Source organism: Bacillus rossius, chromosome 8 (assembly GCF_032445375.1).
Source record: "Bacillus rossius redtenbacheri isolate Brsri chromosome 8, Brsri_v3, whole genome shotgun sequence".
In the NCBI taxonomy this organism is placed as follows: Eukaryota; Metazoa; Arthropoda; class Insecta; order Phasmatodea; family Bacillidae; genus Bacillus; species Bacillus rossius.
In genome coordinates, this window is record NC_086336.1 from 42,998,488 (window position 1) to 43,023,042 (window position 24,555).

Consider the following 24,555-nt stretch of genomic DNA (forward strand, 5'->3'; position numbering starts at 1 on the left):
AGAACCTGGGTGGGGGGGGGGGGGGGTGATGTTGAGCACCCGAATGGCTTGGAAACACTCCAAATCGAAAGAGATCTAAAGGAATTTAAGAATGTAGGCATTTACTGTATACTCCTATCTACCATAATAACAATATTGACAAATAGAAACCTTATTACCTACCTTTGAATAATTATCTAAATAAATTATTAAATAACTGTATGTTTAAGAATTTACGTACATACATAATATTAAACTTCAAACTATACACACCAACAAAAAAATTAAGGATGTTTGTGAAACTATTTTTTATTTGTCATAATGTTTAAAACATTTGTAGGATCTGTTTATATGTAAAACTGTGGTGGCGATATTCCGCTTATACAAAGGAGTATAGAAATTCATTGAGATATCACTCCCTGTACACACCACAAATCTTTGAATTAAGTAAAAAAAATATATATATATAGTACAAAATGAAACAAAAAGTATAAATAACAACTAATTTGACAAAAAAATTTATACAACTGGAATGACAATGTTAACATCCGCCTGAAATTTAATAGAAGTAGGTAGGTAAGAATATATATATATATAAGAAATTAAATGAAATTAAAACATACATAAATAAAATTATCTCACAGTCAACCAAACATAATGTTTAAAATGATATAAAGGAAAATAGCAATTACACGTAACTATTATAATTAATAAAAAATATCAACTTTCCTGTAATAGTAAAATTCAAAATTTTCAACAATGTATTACATAATTGATAAATATTTCTGGTCTTCGGTCTCGGCAGCCCTAAGACTCTTGACACTCAGCAGATAAATTATAAACACTAAACCAAACTCCTTGCAAATAAGTAGGTACTGTAAAAAAAATAACAATATTGAAAAATAGAAAATATTAGTAGGCCCTACCAACCTATGTATAAATTTCGAAGAAATTTATAAGTTTAAGAATTTATGTACCTACATAATATTAAACTTGAAACTATCAATACAATAAAAATTTAAGAATGTTAGTGAAACTAATTTTTTTTTATGTGTCATAATACCTTAAATACGTATGTTTCCAAAATGAAACAAAGTATAAATAATGACCAATTTGACAAAAAAAATTGTACAACTCGAATGACATTGAAAACATACACGTGAAATATAAAAGAATTATGAGTGCCCTAGGTAGGGAGAAAAAATATATATAGAAGAAATTAAATAAAAAAAATGGGTGCGTGTACTTAGGTACGCGCATGAGAAGTTATACTTCTTTGGCATCATTAAAAAATAGTTTTTAATTGCATGCAAAAATATTCCGTGGAGTCCCTCCGCGCGGAAGAAGTGAAACTTCGTAATGTGTAAATGAAAATAGGAAGGGGTAGAAATTGATTTTTAGTGAAATCATATTGTATCAAATCAAACTAAAAAAATAAAGGTAATAAATTTGTAACGATTCATAGATTGATCTTCAGAGAGAGAGCGACACCTATTGAATATCTATAAAACTAACTTTCTTATGAGAGCATATTTTCATGACATAAATCATGAACTCATTCAACGATAAAAGCTGTTTATTTAATTAAGCGGACGGGTTCGCCCCAAGGAGAAAATTGACGCGGCGAGACCTCGTGGACATAGAGAAATGACACACTCACTATTTATGTGTCTATGAAACATGATTTTTTTTCTGCAATTTAAAAATCGGTATTGAAAATTGAAACAAATATGGCGACACTACAAACTGTCAAGATCTTTATTTTTTTCTTACTCTCTACTTAGTTCCTTACAATAGCAAAACATAACGTAATGGCTTGAAAGCTATTGCTCGGCAGACATAGAGGAATGTCACTAACAGTTTGTATATCTATGACACACATTACATAAAATTAAGATTTATTTTTTATTTTTTTAGACAAGAGATAGCCTATGTCCATCCCCAGGATATAATCTATCTCCTTGCCAAATTTCATTACGATCCGTTCAGCCGTTCAGCCGGGAAAAGGTAACAGACAGACAGACAGACAGACAGAGTTACTTTTGCATTTATAATATTAGTAAGGATGTATATTCTTATGCGCCCGGAGCAGGAATTTATTGGTCGTGAAATGAACCTTTTTGGAAGGTTTGGAACTGAAATTGAAGTTTAAAGGTAATTTTAAAATGAAGTTTTAAATACGTTTTTTCTAATTAGTTTGCGATTCTCACACATTTTTGTAGGACTTTTTGTTATAAAATTCATCAACTTTATATACTGAAAATTTTTATTTTTTTCGTAGTAATTTTTTGACTTAAAGTTTTCTTAATGCAAACTCGTTGTTAAGTAATTTTTTAACTGCTGGCAGTTAAGGAATACAATTTTAAATTATTTAATGTACCATAAAACTTGGTACATTTTTGTATATTATTTTAAATAGTAATAAAAAAATACTTTGTGATTATTTTAGAAGTTAATTTATAGTTACATTTTGGATCATAAATTATGGTAACCTGATGTTTGATGCCATTTATTTTTTAGTTTATACTCTTTAATGTATCTTTTGAAAGAAATACTTACTAAAATTAAATTTGTAAATGGTGATAGCTTAATTTGATTTTGATTACACGAAATGTCCACTTGGAAACAGAGATTTATTAGTAGTCTGCTATTTCATTTAGTTTTATTTAGCTTAACAATAAGGTTAGGTTTGTGAATAAACATTTTGCATATTTTTGGATGTTTGAATTTCATTATTTGTAGAACCAATTGGGTGAAGAGATTGTGCTTTCTGTCTTGTGAAGAAGGTAGATATCAAATATTTGGTACCAATATTTTACATACGAAAACAGCCAACCAAAAATTTACATTTTGCGAAAAACCACCCTTAAAAAGTGAAAAGAAGGCAAGTGTGTTTTAAAGATGTATAATAATATATTTTAATTTAATAAATCTTTATGAATGATATTGGGTACAAAAAGAAACATACGAATACAAACAACCACATTTTTTTTTATTTTGAGAACTTCAGCCACTAAGGGGTTAGCTATGCTTTTTAAGATTAATAATTATATCTCCGAATTTTTTTAAGCGTAATGTATGATATTTGGTACCAATAATAATCGTACGAAAACCAAAACAATTTTATCATTTTGCGAAATTCACGCTCTACTTTTGGTGAAACCGGTAGGTGTGTTGGTTTAAAAAAAATTACCACTACCAAGTCAATTAAAACTAGAAGAAATAAACTGAAAAAATTAATCTGAAGTTGCGTATTGTTTTTTTTTAGTACATTAAAATTCGCATTTTAATGGGGGTGTAAAGGATTAGAATATAAATGTTCTTCCGAGCTCAGGAGTAGGAGTGAGGAATTACGGATGACATAAGTCATCTTGGATGACCTTGATATTTGACCTTGATGTTGACCTTCAAACATTTTCGAAAATTGGCTCAAAAAAGGCCACAATTTGCTCAAGATTCAACTAAATCCACAAAAAATTCCAGTTTTTGAAGAAATAATTCAGCTAAAAACCTTTAAAAAATCGTAAAAATTAAAAATTTCCATATTTCGTAGGAAATAATTACCAATTTGAGGGAAACTTCTCGTTTTAGTCCTTAAAAATGCCAACGGCTTAAAAATTCCCCTAAGTGGCTAAAAAATTCCCCGGCGACGTGCCGCTCTAAGCCGCCAAGGCAATGACATCGACCTCTAGGATGTAACGACTACCCTCTTAAATTATAACGTAACCATTGCAATTGTCGTTACAGCTACCATCTTGAAAATACGCAATTTTTATGCTAGAAAATCGAGGAAAAAGTTAAAATTAATAAAACCTTTAAAATATTAAATTTTAATAAAAAAACATTCTGCCATCTTGGATTGGGACATCACATCCGCCATATTGAAAATCAGTAATTATGATCAGATTTTAATCGGAAAATATTTAGAATATATAAAAAAAATATTAATCAAATTTTAGTAAAATTTTAAATAATAAACGCACTTACATTATGGAGCCTTCAATTGGAACCCAGAGAGAGCAAAAAAAAATGATTACGGATCCTTCCTCCATGGAAGCCATCGACAGACTGACCTCCCACCCTCAATGCCAAGGTAGATATATTGCCAGACAGTATGACGTCACGCCCGCCGTCAAGTTTTAGTCTACTGGAGGCCGCCATGTTGTGTTCGTCTGCCATAGTGGACTGCCACTATGTTAGTTTAATTTTTACCCACTGGATAGCAGTAATCATTTATTACTGTGGCACCCGCCAGCTTGAAATCTGGCCTGCAATCTTGGAAATTCGTAATGATTTAGCTATAAATTGGGGAAAAATTCAAAAATTCATTTATAATATCTGCAATTCATATACTGATTAAATAGATCGATTCCTGTATTTGGTTCGATACATGATCGAAGGAAAAAAGGCAATTTAATTTTTAAAATACTCTTATTTAATAAAATATGGTGGAGAGTCCTAAACGCAGCTTACGTTCCTAGTCAACCACGGCCGCCATCTTTCTTTCGCATGCAGGTGGCCACCATATTGTTTTCGTCTGCTGGAGTACGCTGCCGCCATATTAGTTTAATTTTCCCTCTATATAGTGAAAATTACCAGAGCGCACTCCATTTTAACATTAAACGGCCATCTTGGAAATTAATAATAATTAACATATAATTATGAGAAAAATTCCACAAAATATAAAAAAATAATTTGTGAAAATAATAATGCGTTCAATTGATTTACATCCTTTGTTCGATATAGTATCAATGTAAAAATAATTATTTTAGACAAAAAATACATATTTAATAAATTATGGAAAAAAAGTCCTAAAATAGGGTTTAAATTATTCTACTACCAGTCTCTAGTAAGCCGATGATATTTTGACCACAGTCTTGAAAATTCGTAATTATTAGCCTAGAATTTCGGGAAAATTTTCAAAAATTATCAAAATATTAACATTAAAATAATGATTGACCCAACCAAATCCTGTCCTTGGTTAGATTAACTGTCAGTGATAAGAGTAACTTAAACTTAAAATAAATATAAATTTATTTTCCCATTACCTTTTGAGGAGTTTATTAATCATTTTCTCCTCGAATAATGACTGTAAACAAGATACCGGTCAGACGAAATAAATACTTTTCCGCTATGGCTTCCATGGGAGTCAAATTATTCGATACTTGGAATACCATCCAACCAGGTCTTGTACAATTTCAGGCGTATAGGCGAACTGTCTTCGGGCACGAGGTCAGACCATGTATAATGTCATGCAATAGACCAGATGTCTCTGAACCACGAGGCCAATCGACCAGACTACAGAAATAACGATCCAGAATCAACCGCAGGATACTATTAAATGCAAGATGCAGTAGGATAAAATGACTCCAGGTGTCTGCCCTCAAGTCATTGCCTCCAACAATCGTTGGATCCATCTTTCGCTCCAACTGCTCTAAATGCTCCATGTTCATCAACTGTCCGTGGCTCCAACAGTTATTGGCTTCAAAAATCAATGCTCCAATGCTCAAATAGCTCCAACAGCTCTAAGAGCTCCAATGCTCAAATAGCTCCTACAGCTCTAAGAGCTCCAATGCTCCAATTGTTCTTATTGTTCCAACAGCTCATATTTCTCCAAAGCTCTAATCGGCCAACAGCTCCAAGTGCACCAAAGCTCCAAATGCTCCATTGCGTGTCGGAATATTCGCTTTCGAAAGATGTTAAAACTGGTATATTGGTAATCCCATTATTATTATTGTATTTTTGAGGATTTTTTTTAATAAGTTTATTTTTGAAACATCTGAAATATACTTACGCACAGCAATTTTCTCAAGTCAATTTGAATTTGAATTAAACAAATCACTTTGTTAAACAAATCATTTAACTGAATTCTTCAATCATTTTTAATGCAAATGTTACATGAAGAAACATTTTATATACAACCGTTTATTTTTTTAGTCGTGCGGTTAAAAACCGTATGTTTAAAATATCGCGATATTTTTCTGTCGCGTCGCCATCTTCGTATCGCGCCGTCACGCTGTTTTTATGATTCCAGCATTTCTCTGTTTACAGTGGAACCCTGAACTCGATAGTCGGAAACTAAGTCGTTATGAAGATCTAGTTATCTGTTACTACGAACTCTGCGTTGATTTAATGGAGGTGAATTCTTCTGAATAAATTTCCGTAACTTTAGTATTATTATTTTCAACGGTGTACATATTCGTTTCACAGTAAATTGCGTTTCACCTTTTAAATGAGCAATAAAGAATGAATCAAAAATATAAAAGGCGCTGAAAAGTTTCATGAAGCTAGAATATTTATGTCATAGCTCAATAAAGCTAAATAAACAAAGTATTTTTATGGTACAGCACCAGAAAGCCAAATAAAATAGTATTTTTATGGCACAGTACAATAAAGCTGAATAAAACAAAATATTTTTATGGCATAGCATAGTAAAGTGAAATGAAACAACGGTTTTTTATGGCATAGCACAAGCAACCTGAATAAAAAAAAAATATATGTTTTTATAGCATAGCGAAAGAAAGCTGAATAAAAGCTTAATTATGTTTTAAAGCAAATACGGTATTTAAGCCAATAACGAAAGATTGTAAGAAAAATAATTTGATGTAATTGTATAACAATAATTATTTTAGTTTATTTTATTAAAATGAAATTTATTTATGTAACTGTACAATATTACAAATTATCGTAAATGTTTTCAGACAGTTTAATTCCTTTGAAATTTCCTTGGAAAAACCCGACCATAAGTTGCAGGTGACTCGGGCGGAGTTTTATTTTTTTCACCGCTCAGCACTTACGGAACCCCGTGCAAACTTTCTTTATCAGGTATTCACGAGGGAGAGTCTACTGAGAGACCATTTGAAAACCTCTCTCCTCGTCGTCCTTTAGCTCTAGTGGGAAGTCGTCGGACGGAACTACAGTCGTGTCACGATCCGTCCTTTACTTCCATTTTGACGGCTACTATTGCGCCGGGTGGCAACTACCTACATACTACAAACTTTTGGGTGCCGTTTTGGAAAGTAGCCTTTTTTTGCTCTCTAGAAGCCTTCCTAGTATTCCGCGACACGTATGAGGGTATGCAGTAAACATGAGCACGTTAAAGAACTTGGTTGACGGTTTTTAGACACCTATGTGTGCGTGAGATGCATTTTGAAAAGTGCTCACAAGGACTAGGGAGCAACTACGTGCATAGAAGTTCACGTAAATGAATGCGCATCTTAAGTTTTAAATTATAAATAATTTTAAATGCTATCAAGGAAAAAAAAAACCTCATTTAAAACCAATGAAGTTTTCAGAATAAAAAGGAATTGTTTTTAAGGTTTCATTCTGTTACAACGCAAAAGTTTTTTTTATCTATTTCTAAAACATACCAAACTCCATCATAGACTTTGCAATTGCAATCAGTTGTACATATTCTTATTGCTTCTTGACAAAAAATTTAAGGAACAAATTTGATTACCAATTATACATTTAAACTTCTGGGATTTTCTATCATTTTTGATCACGAATTTCCAAACATTCACAACGAATTCTTGCGAGAAGAAGAACCCAGCTGTTTTCTACGACATACTCGTGCTCGCAAAAAAAAAAAAATAAAAAATTCTCGAAACATTTTTAAGTCTGAGGTGTTTTTATTTTTCCAACATCGATGCTTGAAGCACAGCGTCAGTGTTGCGTCAACGAAAATCACACTTGCACCGTAATCGAGTTTCGGTGAGTTCGATGCGCTTCGAGGAACGCATCGACAACTGACGAGCGCGCACCGAGCTTGAAACAGTCATTACCGTATGTGTCACGCTTTGAGCGATAATACCCATGCCCGCGAAGGCATGAAGAACTGACGGAGAGAACGGCCAGGGAAGTATCAGCAGCCGGGTTGTACTTTCAAGAGGGACGGGATGACTTAGGTAAGAAGAGGGCGTATCCAGGGAGGGAAGAAGGCAAGTGGGGGGCTGCTTCTCATCCACCCCCCCCCCCCTCTTTCTGAAGCGTAAACATTTTTTTAAAAAGTTTGTAAAATATCAATGCCAGGATTCCAACGTATTTTTTTTTTAATTTGTAATAATTTATTTTATGACTATAAATTGTAACATACAGTATTAACGGATAGTTCCACTGCTAATTTTTTTTAAATACCTATGCGTGGTGTAATTCATACCATGATAACGAAAGCAATATATACGGATTAATCACGTGGATCCGCCATATTGGTATGTTTTCAAGTAACCAATAACTATTGGTAAATTGTTTTTAGTTAAAAATGTTATTTTGTTTTACAGGAAAATATATTAATTTCCAACTTTTTTTTTACTTTGTGCACTTATTTATAATACAATGTGAATGTGTCTCCTGTCTTTTCTCTCATTTAGTCATTTAGTCAGCCGAAGTATCTCCTGAAGTGTTCAAAGTTCAGCTAATACTTCAACTGTTTTGTGGTAATTCAAATTGTTCAGTGTTCACGGTTAGTGAATTTTGTTAAGCCTTCTCGAATTTTTTTGGGTAATTGTAATGTTTTTTTGTCCAGTAAGTAACACAAATAATTTGTCCTGGAAGAATTTATACGAAGTAAGTTGAAGTGGCTTTAAAGTTGTTTTTTTTTTATTTCTCCAGTACATTTTTTGCACCCGTATTATGTCCTGTATCATGTAAAGTTTCTTTCTCCTTTGCATATGACGTATTTACTTACCTTCCAGTTAATAAATAATATGCCTGCCTGCTGGCTTGCAAAATGTCTTAATTTATCTTTCATGTTTCAAAGTATGAAATAACATTGTCATTCGATCACTATGGTTTTAATAGGTTAGTGCACATCGCACTGATACAATATTTGTTTTCCAAACAACAAAAAATGATGATTGTAAAACAAAACAATTGTTTGTTATTTTTTCATATCAAAATATTTCACTGCCTAATCAAATTACAAACAAAAATATATATTATCTTTGAAAAATTTGATATGTTGATAACAGCAATTTTTTGCTTAATTTGTGTTTTAAGTCTTTTGGTTTTTTGTAGTTTTCATCTACAGACATACATGTGTTTAGCAATGGCGTATGTCCAAAAGCATACATCAAGTCAATTATATATATTTTCATGACCTAAAAAAAATAAAATTTTAAATATAGCTTAAGTAATAAGTTGGGGCAAGGAAATGTTCTCTCTAAAAAATATTGTCGATTTTAATGAACTATAAATACTATATATCAGGCTTTATTGAAATTAAAACAATTGTAAGTCAAACCAACTATTTTAGAGCACTAATGTTTTACAGTAAAATTCATTGTAAATGTATTTTTTTAATGTCATGAAATGTTAGAATGTGTGTTTTTCAAAAACAATGAAAATAGAACTGAGAACAACAGGACCGCAAATAATGTGTAGGTATTATAGCAAGACGAAAAATTTAACACAATGCATAATAGTCCAGTCAAATTAGACCAAAAAATATGAGTTAAGTTACAAAAATTCGCACCCAGCTCAAAATTGGTAGGATTGTCCAATACACCATTATAAATGAAATCTATAAATTCCTCATCGATCCGATACTTGGAAAAAAGTTTACTCGGGGTCAAAGGTAACAAAAACGGGTTTTTCGCTTTTTCCAGCAAAACGGTAAGTTTTATCATCGGATGTCTAAATTGACCGGACTATTAGTTTTAAATAAAAAAAAATGTTTATCTTTCTTTTCATTATGTATAGCTCTGTAAGATATTACTTATCATAATCTATTTAAAAAAACAGCAGACATTTCAGATGTAAACATTTATTACAACAATGTTTACAGACGATAAATATGTTATACTCAACCTCAAGATATTCCGTCATAAACATTTCAGTCAAAACGTACCCATACAACAAGGGAGTTAGTTTGGGTTACATTCTCTTAAAATTTGTTAAACTATAACAATAACAAAAACAATAACTCCGTGATAATATGCTAGTGCTGACAACTTCCAACATTACACATATTTGCTAGTTTTTAGTAACAGTGTGTGTTCACACACATTAGAAATGAATTGCAAAGTTAAAGTGTTGACCGTCCAACGGTCAATACAAAGAAGAACACCTTTAACTGTGACTAAATTAAACATGCGGTTTCGTCACCCAATCAGAGCAATCAGGGGCTCAGGGATTATATTCTGATTGGACAAGCAGAGTGGAAATTAAGTGGAAACAAATAACACTACATACAAAGATAGGTAACGTTGCATAAACCTAGGCACTCTTTGAGCAGGGCCCGAATTAAGTTCTGAATAAAATTTTTGAAATGAATAACATCGATTTCTTGTCAGTGAGCTATACATTATATACACATTCATACGCTCCATGAAAGGCAAAGCGTATACAAAATATACATGCGTGTCATCACGTTCTGTTGAACCGATCTTGCGGTAGGCTCTGGGAAACAATACATACTCTAACCGTAAAAAATAAGTGTAGCACCCATCACTCTAGTATATTTACAAGTATCTAACATTCAACTTACGTTGAAACCAACGAGAGACATAAAACAACTTTATTCAAACAGCATTTTAAACAAATTTGTACAACACATTCAAATATTATATCAACATTATGTTGCTAACGTACAAACTATACACCAGATTGGATGTATTTCTACAGCGGGAATGCTATCCGTCAAGTCGCCTAGTTCTAGTTTACTTCCTGTCACATTTTTCGATGTTCCGAAATGAATAATGAAACAATTCATTCAGTTTCGAGATGTGCATATATTGTCCTTTGTAATTTTCTAAAAAAAAAATTAGTAGTATAAGCAATAGATTAGCACGACATTTACCTGGACAGATAGCGCGGGATGTTTGGAAATTATATGCGGTGAAGTGCGACCAAGATACTTAAAGTATCCGCGAATGAAAAAAAAATACAGTGCCGTAAATAAATCTGGTTACTACGTATGGCATATTTATTGTTCTGTAAGTGTTCCTTCACAATTCTAATATCTAAGTGGAAAAAGAAAACAACTCAATTGTGTAACCTCCTATTACGTCTATAAAATTAAGGTAGAGTTTGGAGGATTGATTCACAAAAACTGAGAGTATTGGCAACCGCAGATCAGTCAAGAAGGTAGTTGTTTTCTTAAATGGTCACGTGTCAGAGACAAAGAAAAAGAACACTTATATCCCCCCCTGTGACCAGAATCCAAAAATTGAAATTTCTAATAAGTTTTCGTGATTCACACTTGCATATATTCCATGAGAATCAAAATAGACAAAAAAAAATATTTTGTGCGCAGCTCAATGATCGAAATATCTGTTCGGGAAATGTACAAGCTTTGGTTGCACTGACTTGACTAGTGTGTAATAGTCTAAATTCGTACGTAATAACGCTGAGAGCGTACTGTTTTAATGACTTTAATCACACGAGTGAATGAGACATCTTTTCGGTTCGGTGTAAACTGGGTTCATCTTGACGTAGTATGTCCTGTTCCAAGCCATTTTTTTATAATCACTTTTAAGTGGTTGAACTTCAAATAAATGAAAAAAAATATGTATTTGTATATATTGATATAGTGCATGCTTTTTACCTAGCAAAGTTTTATTTTTAACATTTTTGTGCAGTATGGATAAGGATAACCAAACGGAATAAACAACAGAAAATATTTGGGTTTTAGATATACTACTAGTAGCTACTGCGTGATTAGGTTTTAATTTATTTTAGAAAAAAATATTCTATTGTATGTAAGCTTTTAAAATCATACAAATTCTGAGGATCTTCAAAGTTCAGGTGAAATAAAATAATTGTTTTCTGAAGTACGTATATTGAACCATATTACATATTAGCAAGTAAAATTGACTATAAAACTAAAAAATTACAGATTCATACTCCATTTCATTCTCCTTATCCATAATGCACAAAAAAATAAAATATGTAAATTTGTGAGATAATTATAGAAACATTATGTAATGTATGTTTTTTATTAATTTTTATTTTGTGAAAGTTGAGCCACTCAAAAAAGTCGGCAAGTTTAACCTTGTGGAACGTAAATAGCTATAAAATAATGACATTTATCGGGATATAGCTTCTTGAACATAAAGGGAATAAAAACTCACGAAAGAATGTCTTTAGAGGGACTTTGTGGAGTTTCGTGATGGTAAAAAATGATGGGTTTGTTGGCTTGCGAGCCCATGGGTGAATGTTCTCGACGCAGTTGCAGCGTTCCAGACAAGATGATTCTGCGGGGGTTTCGCATAGCTTTCCGCAACGGGGGAGTTGATGGGCTCACCTAAAATCCAGTCTCTAAACTCGGGAAGGAAATTAACCAAGACTGGTTAGTTCCAAAACAGGCCGGGAAAACCACCACGGGACCTACGGGGTTAACGGGGTTGAGCATGGAGTTTCGAGATTAAAGAACAATGCTAGTCAGGGGTCTGTTTGTGTTTGGCGAGACGGGATGGTAAGTGCGACGTTCGCTCGTGCCTCTAAGTGCAACGCCGTGGACTAGGGCGCAGTCTTCTCGTCGTGCACACGACAACTATGGTATTAGAGTGGTTACCACAACATTACATGGCGGTGAAATGAAGATAAAGTTGTATTGAAAGTCTATGAGTGCTTTCAAGCGTTTCTACTGGGATTCTCACGCCTAACTCTTATTTTGAAAATACTCTTCTAAAAGTACAGTCTAAAAAACGAAATTTGGAAACATAAATAATTATCCGCCCTCAGCGTATTCTTAGATAATTTTTCATAAACAGACCCCCACCCCCCAACCTGGGGTATCAAGATTAGTTTCCGAATCGCATGATGGTGGTTTTTCTCAATCTCTGCACACCGTTGTGTGCCCAGGTGGGTGGGGACCACGATGAACTGCTGTAAACGAAATGAACGATTGATCAGTACTGTGGGTGAGACCGAATGGGCCAGGAAACATCACCTTCATGGCAGGGAGAACCAACTCGTCGGCATGCACGCCTCAAAAGGTTAACTCAGCACTCTTCGGGCCTCGGGAGTGTCGCCCGCTGATTGGCTGTGCAATTTGCAGCCGCTGCAACGAGTTGGTAGGTGATTATGGAGTTTGCGAGCCGAAAAGGTGAAAGAGGGGGAAGGGGGTGAAACTGGCGTCGGGAGGTTAGTCGTGAGGGGGGAGGGGGTTTAGTAGGGGGGCAGATTGCTAATTTGGTCGACGAGATGTCAGACCCAACATCCGCGCTCTCCCTCCCTCTCTGATCGTCCCGAGTAACGGACCACCAATAATTTGTCGTTTTCATAAATCATTTCGCAGCGTAAAGGTGAAGGGGGAGCAGGGAGGTGTGTGGTGTGTGTGTGTGTGTGGGGGGGGGGGGGAAGTGGTCTAAAAGTGTCCCGACCGCAACTGCCGACGAACCACGAACCGATACCCGGGTTGATTACTTTGATGTCGACTCCGAGGGAATTGGGGCAAAAGCAACCTCGATGTTCCGTCCACGATCAACGAGAGGCCAGAATGCAAATGACGTGTTTATTGTGTGCGTCCCGTATAAGGTCATAATTTTATGTTTACGTTAAAAGCAGTTAAACGTTTAAAATATTTAAGTATATTATCTTTTATAAAACTAAAATTTATATAAATTATATACCTCTTGTATAATTAACAGCTAAAGTTACATTTTTTGGGAGATTACAAATAAGGGAATTATTCATCTTAAAAATTCTAAATAATCCTTACAATGAAAATGGTTAAAAATTGAATTATAGAACCGTTATGATTAATTTTTTTTAAATAAACGCAAAACTGTAGTACAAATAAATGTTGTTTCATAATTTACTTAATTTCTCTTATCACAATATTAAAATTTCATTGAAAGAAATTGGTGAATGTTTTTTCCTTAATCTTGAATGTAATCATGTTCTTTGAGACAACTCTTTGAAAAAAAAATTATTTAAATATATAATTGAAGTACTAACTCATATTATTGAAATATGTAGTACGTTCAATAGTCGGATGACGATTTAAAAAAAATGTTTAAAATGATACATTAATAGAGTTAATTCTTCTACTGAAAAACCCATCACAATAACATTTGTACAAAAACTGTCCTTTACCATACTTGTTTCATAACGTTTTTAACATAGCTATTACGTATATTTGAATATAAAATGTCAATTTTCTTGATTGTACTATCGTTTATATAAAAATCAATGTAATGCTATTAATAAAACGGTATTTAAGTTGAAAATATGCGCGATAATATGTTAGGTAAAATTAGTGTACATTTTCTAAGAGCAAAGATTTGTTTTAATTAATTAATTTTTTTTTTTAATGAAACTAATGTGTTAAGCATAAATTTCGTTTTGCTGATCATAGCTTCTTATATAAATTCGTATATAACATAAACATGTCGGGTAAAGTATCATCTGCCTTTTAAAATTTTCAGTCGAAATGAAATAATCAACTTCAAAAATGTTTTTAATTAAAAAATTTAACTTAATTCATGATTTTTTTGTTGAACGGTTAACTACCTTAAATTGCGTTTAAATAGCACGAAACTTTAAATATTGCTTTAATATAAATAAAAGGGACCAAAAGTATAAGTTATTAAAACAAATAATGAACGTGTTAAACATTATATATGTTTGATACAGGTCTTTGACGCAGACTCACTGGTTCTGGAATAAAATTCAAGAATGAACCAAACTTAAGTAATTGCATTCATGATTTGAATATACTATTTTAAACTTATTTACTTCTTTACTTCATCTGTCGATAAAATCGCTTTAAATTATTAGTCACAAAATAAAAATGACGTGAAAGAAATAGTATTAAATAATTAACTATTTCATGTTTGATAAAAAAATAATTGTATTTGGAAATTAGACAGTTTTAAATGTTTTCAATGATTTAGAGGGAAATATTTAAAGGTGATTTTAATATACAGATGTTTTTTCTAGAGAACACGATATTTAGGATATGATTGGACACTTAATTATTACTGTCAATAAAAATAATTTTTTCCACAAAATATTCGATGCGTGAAACAGCCATTTCTTACAATAATTACTATCATAATAGTCATACACAGATTATGGTTTGAACAAAAATTTGTTAAAAACCTTGCGATGATAACATTTCTAGAGTTACATTTACGTCGAGGTCGGGAATGAACAGAGAAAATGTTTGGTAATAAATGACAAATCATTAGGAAATATAAAATTCCTTGTGTTGTTGATGGAGTCATAGCAAGCAAACATAAAGGAGTGTTGCACGAATCTCCAAGTTACTGCTGCCATTGTGTTGCTTTGCTTCATCTTGGTGTTCAGATGGCAACCTCAGTCTGAAACATAAAAAAATATTTATATTATTATATCAAAGCACTAGTATTTACATGATGACAAATGAATATCCAAATGAATTAAAATTCCTCTCATTTTTTTAATTTTATGCGTCGCTATTTATGTAAAAGAATTGTTTCTTTCATAATATATAGATACTAATAATAAAATTATTCAAAAAAAAACTACATTGGATGAAATGATGCAAATACTACGGAAAAATGGGCATTCATATTATATAGAACTAAAATCTATAGTTTTTTTACATTTCTGTCGGTTTTTTACAGCATCGATTGTAAACTACTTGATGGATTTTTATGATTTCTTTTATTAGTAAGTTATTTGGCTAACATGAAAATTATGCTGAAGTACATTTACGAAAATTCATTCATAACAGGGTGTAAAATGGAAAAATATGATTTTAGGATAATTAAACAAATCTTCGAAACTAATCAAGCATAAAAAATTTCCTTTTTTATCAATAATATGTAATACCAAAACTACCAACTGCAATTTAAATATTTGGCAAAATCTAGCGCTTAAGGGTTTTAAAGGTTTAAATACGGTTTTAAAAAGAAAAGTTAATATTTTAGAATCTATTAGTACCTACTACAGTTTAAAAATTAAGGAAGAACAACATGAACCTATTGAATTTTCCACCCTTTTATCAAAATTCTTCCTTTAAGGTAAACAAGAGGTTTATTTTTAAAATAAAAAAAAACCTCCCATCTCCCAAACAAATAAAATTAGACGTAAAATATTTCGTAATAATAAAAATAATTAATTGTAATTTTTTTTTTGCATCTTTGCGAGATTCGACCCCTAAATGGGTGTAAAATGAGTATGTTCGGTTTAAAAAAAATGCATACTTTAAAATCCACTAGATCTAAAGATGAGAAACTAAGAATAAACGTCAAGTATATAGAGTTACAAATTGTTGTTCTTTAGGTTTTTTTTTTTTTTTGTAATTCGAGTTTTAAGGGAGTGAATAGTATGAAAGTATGGTTTATCATAAAAATATTTATATCTCTAAAGTAAATAAAGCTGGAAGTAAAAAAATTAGCACGAATAATGTATATGGGTTATCTTGCATTTTTTATATTTTATTTAGATTTAACTGAAAAATTGGTGAAAAGAGGATAATTAATTTTTTTTTAGTAAAATTAATTATATCGCTAAAGAAAATCAAGAGAGGGGTAAGAAAATGAACATGGATAACCTAAACAATTAGTCATGTAGTGTTCTTTATTATTTTTCGAAATTTATTTGCAAGTGTAATTTGTTTTCATGGTAATAAATCATATCTACAAACAAATTAAATGGGAGCTAATAAACTGAGCAAGAATAACATTCGTTATATAATTTCATAGCTTTGTTTTACATTTACATTTTTCTATATTGGATCGCAAAAGAAGTGAAAAGGGTTTCAGTTTTGTTTTATTATAAACGTTAAATTTCTGAAGCAAAATAAGCAAAATGTAAGTTATTCAATAGTATTTATAAAGACACGAGATCTACCAACTCTATTTCCTACTTGCTGAAATTCTTCTACTAAAAGGGTGAAAAGGTTGTGTAAGTATGGTTTTAAAATTAATATATATGCTGATCTTATCAAACTTAATTAAAGATGATCGCAATTTTTAATAAGCATACCTTAAGTTGCCTTCTGTTAAACGTGTTGCGAAGTATCACCTCTAAGTAATAACAAGGGTGGATAAAATTTAAAAAAATCATACATTAAATCAGTTTAGGCAAGAAAATTTTTAATTCAATATAAGAGTAAAATTATTATAAATATTTGAAATTTTGCACTCAACGCAATAAAACTGAATGAGTTTCGTATTATTTAGTTAAAGGTTGTTGGCGTATTTACAAAATGTGTATTTCTGAATTTTTCTTAGGCATTCCTACGGATAAAAAAGAAGTGATATTAAGCATAACTACTAATCAACCAAAACGTAAGAGAAGAAAATAATTATCTATACCCTACATTTCAAATAAAGATTCTACTAATTAAAAATACTACAATATTGTAGGTATCTGTAATAAAGTGAAATTATTTGATTATTCTGAGCACAGCTATATCAAATTTAAAATAAAATGTAAGTGTAAACGATGATAAAATCTTGTTTAAAAATTAAAATAAGTGTGTATCACAATATGTTTTGATTGACTGCTACATTAAATGAAAATAAGGGATGTGTACTTTCATCAAGGGGAATGTATTCTCGAATACACCTAAACGTAGATATATAATCGCATACTTAATTAATACAAAAATAATCGGGGTTACACATTATTACTAAAGAAAACACCATTCTTAAATGGTTTTGCTTTATGTTACATCTAGAATTTATTGTGTACTTTTCTTTAGTAAAAACGTTAGGAATTAATTACATAGTTTTTCTTACAATTGTAAAATATTAGCAATAATTTGAAAATGTGCGAGTGAAACCACGGGTAATTAAGTAGTTCTAAAACAAATCTTGAAAATCATCCAAATGTATTATTTCAAATGAACACAAATAACCGCGTTAAAGACTATGGAAATTTTCAACTTCACTACTCTTTGGACAGATTTTTTTGTTTCTTCTTGATATCTTAACAGCATTTTTTAATTTAAGGTAAAGTTATTGTATTAAAAGTTTTAAATCAGACGTGCATGTCACAGATTCTAAGAGGACGTTCCGAAAGTAAGTTTCGTTATTTTTTTTCCTTTGGAAAGAGCAGATGGTACACCAGGCGAAACAAACAATCGCCATAAGAATCCACACCCTTTGCTGGATCGAAGTCGGAAGGAGTGTCATCGGAGGAGAAATGACGCATGCGCAGAGCGCTGAAGAAGAGAGGGTAGCAGCTGACAGGCGGGCCCGAGGTTATTCGTGTACAGATCACGCTGGCGGATTGGACGTGTGCTGACAACGTGGTGGCCGATGGAAGTGCGAGCTGTTGCCCCTGCACTGAAGGCAGCGCTCTCAGGACGTCACTTCCAGAACAATGCTGAGGTGGAGCAGGCTGTGCGACAGTTCCTTGCGTCGCAGGGCACAGAGTTCTACCAGAGAGGTTTCTTCAAACTGATCGCACGCTGCGACCAATGTCTCAATGTCGGTGGCGACCATGTCGAAAATATTGCAATGTTTATAGTTCATTACGTCATGGTGGAATTTTTTTTATTGGCAATAAGTTTCCGTGTGAAAAAAAATTATTTAACTTTTTTTCGGAACGTCCCTCGTATAAATAAACGCACAACTTCGTTCCACATTCATAAAAAAAACATTTACTTTGTAAAGTTACAATGATAGTCACATCAACAAAAAAACATAAAACATAAACTTCAAAATTGAGCTTTGAAAATGTTTTTTTTTTTTAATTTTTTGTCGGATATTTTATTTTTAACTAGTTACGAAGACATGAAGTAGCTAGTAACATTGACTTTCAAGTGGCTTCCACATTGAGATAAGGAAACCCTGAGCGAAAATATTTCAGTTTGATGAAAATACAATAGTTATTTTCTTTGACTCAAAATGCATTTGTGCCAGTCGGAAAGTTAAAATTATTATAAATAAGTGCTCTCGAGGATGCCGTAATGTAAAATAAAAGATTTATTAAAAGATAAAAATACAAAAAAACTACCTTTTTTAAAACTTTATTAAATTTCCTTCACTAAATAAATTCAGCAAGTGGAAACAAATAGGTATGTCACGTAAACATCAGCTGTAAAGTGGTTCACAACTTAACAGGAACTAATGTCAGGATTCATGGATTCATGGATTCTACAAATATGTTTTTTTTAAAGATTCAGCATGTGTAACATTATTCGCAACACTGTTAATAGGACACGTAATGTAACTTAAAGACTCCAATTGTAAGTATTCACTGATTAGTATAATTTATGAAACTTGTAGTATGTTAACAATAAATAACTAGCTATTTCTTTCGGCCTGTTATAAATGGGTGTCAGTAGATAAAGAGTTTTTGGCACTTCGTAGATCATTGATTTTTTTTGGTGAAATTTTCTCTACTTGTAAACTTTATAAATGATGACATTTTAATTAAATGATAAAATATCCACCACACTTTATTTTTAAATTAGCTCTTGAAATCCCATTCATAAAATTATTACTGGCTTTTCTAAAAGACAAGCCAATAGATTAAAGGAGTATAACAATATGTAAAGCTATTATTTCTACTGGCTACTTATTTCTACAAGAAAAAAGTAACCTCATTCATCTAAGATGAATAATTTTTATTAAATGAAGTGGGTATTATACTACTAGAAATGTTCAGTTCTGTAATTCAGTTTCAGTTTGTCTTATTTTGAAGTAGGAAGCCAAATTGTTAAAAAAAGACTATAACAGTTCAATATAAAATGAAGTTTTTATTTCATGAAAAAAATCTCCGTCAAACAGTATTCAGGTAAGGCAGTTTTATAGTGTAAAAAATTAATAATAATATCAAGTTGATTGACTTCATTTCTACATTTGTTTAAGTAAAAACAAAGTCGTATTTAAGGAGGAATAAGGTCTTACACATATTAAAGTCATTAAAGACAATGATGGAGGGAGAGTAAATTATTGACGAGAAATTTAAAAAAAAAAACTCCGACTCGATTGCAACGTCCGTCTCGTTTTCACACTTGTGAAAACTTGACCCCTGCAGGGGATCCAACCCGGGTTAACGTTAATGGAGAGCGAGTGATCTACTTTCTCAAAGATGTGTCTTAAGAAAAAAATAACACGTGCCACGCTGTGTCAAAAAATTTTCATTCAGCAACAGGAAAATGAAATCACGGCGAGGAAAGTGGGGAAGTCAAATAGTCGCTGGCTCCCCGGTGTTCTGTCTACGTCGACAATCCACTTCCCGCTGGCGGTGTGGTCAAGCGAAGCCACGGGGGAAATCGAGCGGGAGTTAGTTTGTGCGTTGGTGGAATTCTAGGTAGGCAAGAGGTAAGAGAGAGAGACAGTCGTGGATTTCCGCCCCGTTTGACTGGCCGGACGCCCGAGCGGTCACGCATAAAGGAAAAGGGAAGTGGTTATGCGGCCAGAGTGTGGGAGTGGAGATCTCCCAGGAGGCTCTGGATGTAATAACTCAGCAAAAAAAAAAAAAAAAAAGGAAAGAGGGAGTTGATATATTCTCCATCTCATGGCTATGCGAGATCGCGACCACCCAAACATACCGCAGTTTGTCGTGAAGTCAAAACCACCAATGCGTTCCCTACACTGTAAACGTTTTTGACGTGATGACATCTTATTAAATCGATGAACGCCGGCTGCACGCACGAAAAAATTGTCACGTTCCGCTTGAGCCGAGCGGGCAAGAACCGGCCAACCACCGTGCGAGCAAATCTTCTATAATATCAAACAGGTTAAGGCGGGCTTTTTAACTAATTGTTCGTGATTATATTTAAACAAATTATTTCAATTAAATTTGCAAAAAACTATAAATAATATTTGAATATTAAAAAGTATGCAATTTTTCATCAATGTTTTCTTTTGACGTTATCACGTAAAATTATCGTCCGTAAACCGACTTTACAGACAACCCCCTTTTTATCCGTAAATGGAACACACATATTCAAGCAAAATTTCAGATAGTAGTAATGTTTTGCATGTACATGAAAAAGAATGTTTCACAAGAAAATAGTGTTCGTAGAAATGATGGGTTAGAATTCTTACCCGAGCATGTATGCCTCGAGTTGTCCCAGTAATTCCAATAGTTAACGGTATTTGCAAACCGTTTCCCTGAATAGCTTTCTAGTATTAACATCGCACATAGTAAGTATGATAGAAGAAAAAATAATTCAATTATATTTTCAACGGTTTAAAAAAGTTATGCTTGAACTAAACATCAATTAAAATATAAATTATGCACCAAAAATTTGTAAGAAAATCTCAGTATTATATATAAAATAATATATAAAAATAACTGTAGTTATATGCTGTACATAGTTACAATATATTTGTTGTGGTATTAAAACTATTTCATGGCAACGGATTCCGTGAATTTAATAATCCAAAGTCCATTAAGTGCATCCACTTAGAGCCAGGACACAACCTTTGATGGATTTTTGCAATGGGTGTTATATGACTCGTAGGCGGCCAATAAATACAATGGTGTCAGCCCCATAGTCATCTGCGAGTTACCTGGGCTATGTTGGTTGTCAGTAGAAATCAGTGCCTGCCATTTTGGACGTATAAAATTTACATTGAATTTTAGAATTTACATTTTTCATCCATATTTTTAAGAGCGACGGAGCACCTACAAACTGTTACCTAGCACTTCATTATTCAAAATTTTATACAAAACTTAACTAAAAAAGAAAAATAATATAAAAATATCATGCCTCAATATATATGAGGCATTATTTTTTTTCTTATTACGTTCCACCGATACATAAGATGGTTCGCAACCTTAGGCAAAACTGCAGAGTCGGAATTTATCATCTTAAATGAGTCATTTAATGCCTATTGTGTATTTCAGTCGATTAAAATATACTTTAAAATATGAAGAATTATTCTTAGTCAAATATAACTACATTTCGTGGACAGTACGCAAACTTCCAAATTCAAAGTTCTGCTTTTCGTTGTAAACAGGATGAGCATTCACACGACAGGAAGAAATGCTCTTTTGGAAGGTTAATTGCTAACGTGTAGAGCACAAAGGGTTCTCAGGGGGGCGGCGTCGATTCATGCTAGCTCATGTTCAAAGTAGGTAAAGGAAAATTGACGAAGATATCAGCAAATCTACGAAGATCCCAAGATAATTGACAAGTGTTCTTCGTAAACTTAAAATGAAAATTTTCAACAGTGTAGTGGAATATTCCCACGATAAAATCAAGGTTATTAAAATAAAATAACCAGGCGTGCCGAGTTAACAGGGGCTTAAAATGAGACCTCCATTGTGTTCATGGCAGGTTCTAACGCAATCCATCGTTTTACACATTACAAAACACAGACGCGCATTCTATTACTGAAACAGTGGTTTTTAATCAGTAATACAATAGTTAATGAAAATTAAATAACACTACTGATGACGTCATAAACATGGCGGCGCTTACGTCATTATCCACCTTGCTTTCCTACGTAACCAACGCAGGAAATATGGTGGTTTTGGGTGAAAGTTGACCACGTTTATTTTCCACAAAAGTTTATTTCTTCGGGTAATTATTTTTAGTGTAAAGACAACTATGCTAAAATCATATATATATATATATATATTCTATTATACAAGACGATACCGCACTTATATTTTCTTAGGGTATCGTATAGTAAACTAGATTCCTATTCTAGTCTACTGTGTAGTAATTTTTTGAAACTTTAATTTTAACCTTTATTGTTTTTTCTCTACGTGATGAAATTTCGTTGCTGAATCGCAATTTACACAAACACTTTGTTGCTGACTTGCGGTAAATCAGTGTGCTCTTTGGTTTGAATCTGAGCTGAAATGTGGGATTTACTGAAAATTATTTTGAAGCTACTGATGAGCCAATGAAATGAAATTTAGCTGCACGAATAAAATGCTGTAGTGCACAGATTCAAGTTTGTTCCAACGAATTTGCAGTTGAAAACTGTACACTGGTTTCGGGAAGAAATTTTCAACCGTTCCGAGCTCGGGAGTGCCGGAAAGCTACGGAAGGCGGGGGTGTTTTCGCGGCGCACTGACGTCACCGCGGGACATCAGGTGGGTTAAACAAGTGTTGACCGAGGGGGAGAGGGGGGTAATAATGAGGGCCGAAGGAGCGGAGGAGGGGATGGGTGGGGTAGGGGGGTAGGGGGGTGGCTGTTACGCGGGCAGATGCGGCGCGACAGCCAAGTGGCGGTGAAACTCGATTAGCGAGCCTCGGGAGGGGGCCGCAAGGAGGAGCAGAAGGGCGTGTCTGGACTCTACTCCCTCCCCTCAAACACTCTCCAGAGGGGCAGGTGAAAGTGTGTCGAGTACTCACTGCAAGTGAGGTCACTCGAGAGGAAAACGTCCAATCCCAAAGGAGTTTTACACACACACAGACACACACACATATTATCACGTTGCACCAAATACACCGAATGGTTCTGGACACCAGACAAAACAGCAGGATGGTTGGCACGGAGGATGTGTAACCTGTAACGAGGATGCTGATTGATGCCTTTGTTGCTTCCTGGGACCGCTACTGCCGTAGCTGATGCAGAAGTTTCAGCTACTTGTAACTAGTGCATTACTGTATCAGTAACTGGTTGGAACAGATACCGAAAATTGCTGTAACAACCCACCTCTAGGATGGTAATTTTTATCATCTAAGATAAGGTATTTATGGTCTGATGCGATCTGTCAGATTTGAACTCCGTGGCGCAGTTGGATGCATGCCGGATTTCGCTTTAGAGGGACTCTTGGTTCGAGTCCCGCGTAAGGCGTGTAGGTAAATCTGTATCGTCAAAATTCGTCACTTTAATTTCAAACTTAAAAAAAAAACGTCGAATTTATCCGATAAATTTCACGGTCAGTTCATTTGTGATGAAAATAATGAACGAGTCAAACTTAAACAAAAAAAATTAAAGGATGATGGAATTTCTGGCCAGAAGCCAAATGTCCTAGATCGTATTCCCGACTGATTCAGGTGTAGATAGTTTCCTTCTTGAGTCTAGGACTGGATGTTGTGTTGTCCTTACAGCTCTTTACTACCATAGCACACTAGTTTCGTCTAGTATCCCACAGTCGGGAACTTTCTTTCATGGCTGGGGATAGGAAGCAAACTTCACTCCGATCAATAAAAAACCTCAGAACTGAGAATTAATTTTTTTTACAGCATACTCGAAAACTGTAATTGATTATTATTTCAGACTATTTTGTATTAGTTGATACACAACTTTTGCGTTTAAAACACACCCTTAAATTCCTTTATAACAATAAAAACACGGCATTTAACTCCAATAACGTTTCTTGAACAAGTAATGACACGAAACTATGGTACTAATTTTGACTTTTTAAGCGAATGAGTGAGCAGGAGAAATCAATTTTTTTTTTATATAGTATTGGTATTGATCTTTAGTCCCAAATTTATTTACTTCATAGCTTATTTTATTCGCATTTCCAGATTTTGCTTCTACTTACAAAATGTGTGGTGGTGTTTTTTTTTTCGCTTTAAATTTGTAATTGCCATTTAAATTTTTGTTCTTTGCTGTAAATTGTATATATATATATATATATATATATATATATATATATATATATATATATATATAATTATTTAGTCTTGTGGCCACGTCATAATCAATCATGCACGTAACACAATATAAACATATTTGTTAGGGCGTGAAAACGTCAACATCGGGATGA

At 33.2% G+C, this 24,555-nt stretch overlaps 1 protein-coding gene across 1 annotated transcript in view; it reads right to left on the minus strand.

Annotated features, from left to right (window-relative positions):
- Positions 1 to 14,142: 14,142 nt before the first annotated feature.
- Positions 14,143 to 24,555, minus strand: part of LOC134534807 (allatostatin-A receptor-like) — a 576,662-nt gene continuing 566,249 nt past the window's right edge. The window contains 1 exon segment of the mRNA XM_063373401.1: positions 14,143 to 15,248. The gene's annotated coding sequence lies outside the window, so the exon portion shown is untranslated.